Genomic DNA, 3,150 nt, shown 5'->3' with positions numbered 1-3,150 from the left:
AAGGCGATTTTCTCAATATTTAGATTTTTTTGCACCCTCAGATTCCAGATTTTCACATATTTGTATCTCGGCCAAATATTGTCCTATCCTAACAAACCATACATCAATGGAAAGCTTATGTCTTTCAGATGATGTATACATTTTTAAAAATTGACACTTAAGACTGGTTTTGTGGTCCAGGGTCACATATATAATAATATATCATTTTAATAAGATATATAATTATATAATAATTGTTTTATTATTAATGCAAAAAATATAAGAATTTATTTATTTGTGCAATGATGAAAAACTGCCCCAGCTGACGTAAAAAGGAAGTCTGATTTATTTTAATATTTTGACAATTCTTGTCAATAAAAAGAGATACAAAAACATGTGATTTATTTTCAATTATTTATATTATCGTATTTAAATACTATTTTACAAATACTGCAGTGTTTTTGATTATGTTTCATAAATTAGTGTTTTTAGTTATATTCATGCAGTAGTTAAAGTTTTCTGGCTTTTATGGTGTCACACTTAATGAGACCTTCATTAGGAATGAAGATCAGCTGGTTCACTTCCAAACTGTTTTCCCTTCCAGTCAAGTGTCTTATGAACACTTTGCGAATCAATTCAACTGAATCGTTCAGTTCAAACCGCGGTTTGTTCACAGATCGGACCTCACTAGTCTATTTTTTTGACCTTCCAACCAGTCAGACCTGTGAATATGTGCCATTAGCTGTAAGAAACTGAACACTAAAGTGAACTTCTGTGTGCTTGCAGGTTCACACAGCCCTTCGGTCGCAGCGTCCCGTGGACGGATCAGAGATGTCATCTGGTTGTCTCAATTTGTGGAGTTTGGACTTTGGCCGGCCTCACCCCCTCCAGCTCAGAGGATAAAGCCGGATCAACATCACATCCCTTCTGGTATCCATGGGCTCGAGGAGGATACAGACACTTCCTTTCTGCTCCGCATCCAGTGCAAAAAAAATAAGATGATGAACTGATAAAGGTGAAAGTTGCATTGATGAGGTTCTTGAGGTACAACGGGTTTGCTGCTGTTGACTCCTGTATCATGGGTTTCCATTAACTAAAAGCAGAAGATTCTGGCTTTTCTTCATCCCCTAGGGAAATAACAGACCATTTCATTTCAACAACCATCTAATTCACCATCCTATTGTTATGTCTTTATTCTTCATGTTTCCTAGTTATTTTATTGCGTCTGTATATTTGTGTGCTTGTCATAATTACGCCCATAACCAAATCTCCACTCAGAGCAAGTTCTAGCTCCCTCTTTTAATCAAAGGATGTACTGTAATCAGATTTGTGGAGACGTTTTCCTAATGATGCTTACTTCAAACGGGTTCTAGTGGCTCCGAAATGACTCATAATGATCCTTGGCAGTAAGTTATATTATAGAGGAAATTGAGACTTTAAAGAGCCATTTCAGAGAATGGGCTATCTGTATTAATCACTGACTTTGTTAAAGCATAGCTTCCAGAGAAATGAGCTGTCAGTCCTCCACTCCTGAACACTAATGGTGGAAGCCGCCGTATAAAGTGTTCAAAGTGTGTTATTCTAAAGAGCCGTTTCCATCATTTAGCTTTTCTCATTAAGACAGTTTAATATGTTTTTGTTTCCTTCATTTATATTCAGGGTTTTTTTGTGCACAGACTGATGGGTCCTTCTGGCTGTGGCCTTGGAAAGTCATAGGAGGATTTACTGAAAGTTTTGCAGGGATGCAGTGAAGGAAAAGATCTTTGAGGAAGATTGTTATGGAAAATTAATCTACATATCAGAAATGCTGTACTGGTTAATATCAAGCAGGCCCTTTTATTTCTGGTTTTAACATCTGTTAATGCGTCTCCTGTTATTTTGAGGGACACTGATTTCCTAACTATACATTAGCCACTATGTGCATGTCGATAAAGCACATGTCCACAAGCACAGCGTTGATCCCAAATATACTTTTTATCCTCGAGTATATATATACTTTTTAAATCGAGTACCTGCATTATTAGTTATTAGCATTATTTAAACATGTAGAAATCCTCGAAACAAGTGCACATTTTTTTTTCATGAAACATTTTTCATGTGCAGCAACACTATAAAATACTAGACTTGTTTTCATAGACTGTATCTTATGAGTGTATTTTGTCTTGCTGCTCTGGCAGTTTTTTTTTCACTTGCTTTAAGAATAAACAAGTAAAAAAAAACAAGTGGGATAAAAAGACAAAATACATTTACAGTCTGTGAAAACAAGTTTTAATATTTTATAGTGTTGCTCATCTTGTTATAAAGATTTTTGTAGGTATTTTAACTGGGAAAGTGATTAGTGCTGTCCAGTTGTAATCAAGCTTATTTCATCCATGTAATAAAAAAAAGAGGTAATTGTGACTTTTTTATTTTAGCTTGTTATTTCAGCCCTTTTTTCTTGCAATTCTGCGAAAATTGTGAGATATAAAGTCAATTGCTAGAAAAAATGTCGAATGAGAAATGGGAATTGCAACTTCATCTCACAATTCAGACTATTTTTTCTTGCAATTCTGACTTTATATCTCACAATTTTCACCTCTTATATATTGGGACTTGCAAATCTACATATAAGCTGGCAATTCTGAGAAGAAAAGTCAGAATTGTGAGATATAAAGTTGTAATTTTGAGAGAAAATGTCAGAATTTTTATAATTTTTATCATTATTCAAGTTTATTTGTTTAGCGCTTTTCACAATACAAATCGTTGCAAAGCAGCTTTACAGAATATTAAGTTTCTACAATATATTTAGTAGTAGCTTATCAGTGGTGTCTAGAGGTCATGAATGCATGAACTAGCTTTTCTGCATCAGAAACAGGTAACATGTTTCGTAGCTTGGCAATGTTTCTTAGTTGGAAGAATACTGTTTTTGTAAAATGGGAAATATGATTTTCAAGTTGCTGTCTAATACAACACCCAGATTTTTGACTGTAGAGGAAGTAACAGTTGCAAATTGTAATCCAAGAGATTCATTCTAGAGATTCTTGGTCCAATAAGTAATATGTCTGTCTTATCCGAATTTAATAGGAGAAAATTATTGGTCATTCAATCTTTTACATTTTTAACACACTCTGTTAGCTTAGATAATTTAGAAGTTTCATCTGGTCTTGTTGAGATATATTGTTGAGCATCATC

The 3,150-nt window shown here is 34.2% G+C and overlaps 1 long non-coding RNA gene across 2 annotated transcripts in view; it reads left to right on the top strand.

Moving 5' to 3' along the window:
* LOC107670992 (uncharacterized) overlaps nt 1-2,068 on the top strand; it is an 18,169-nt gene extending 16,101 nt beyond the window's left edge. For both annotated transcript variants that reach the window (XR_001632142.1, XR_001632143.1), the window contains one exon: nt 766-2,068. This is a non-coding gene — a long non-coding RNA (uncharacterized LOC107670992). The remainder of the gene's footprint in view (nt 1-765) is intronic.
* Nucleotides 2,069-3,150: the final 1,082 nt, after the last annotated feature.

This window comes from Sinocyclocheilus anshuiensis, unplaced genomic scaffold (assembly GCF_001515605.1).
Source record: "Sinocyclocheilus anshuiensis isolate Anshui unplaced genomic scaffold, SAMN03320099.WGS_v1.1 scaffold332, whole genome shotgun sequence".
Lineage (NCBI taxonomy): Eukaryota > Metazoa > Chordata > Actinopteri > Cypriniformes > Cyprinidae > Sinocyclocheilus > Sinocyclocheilus anshuiensis.
The sequence above is the reverse complement of the archived record's forward strand: the minus strand, read 5'-3'. Positions and strand labels throughout refer to the sequence as shown.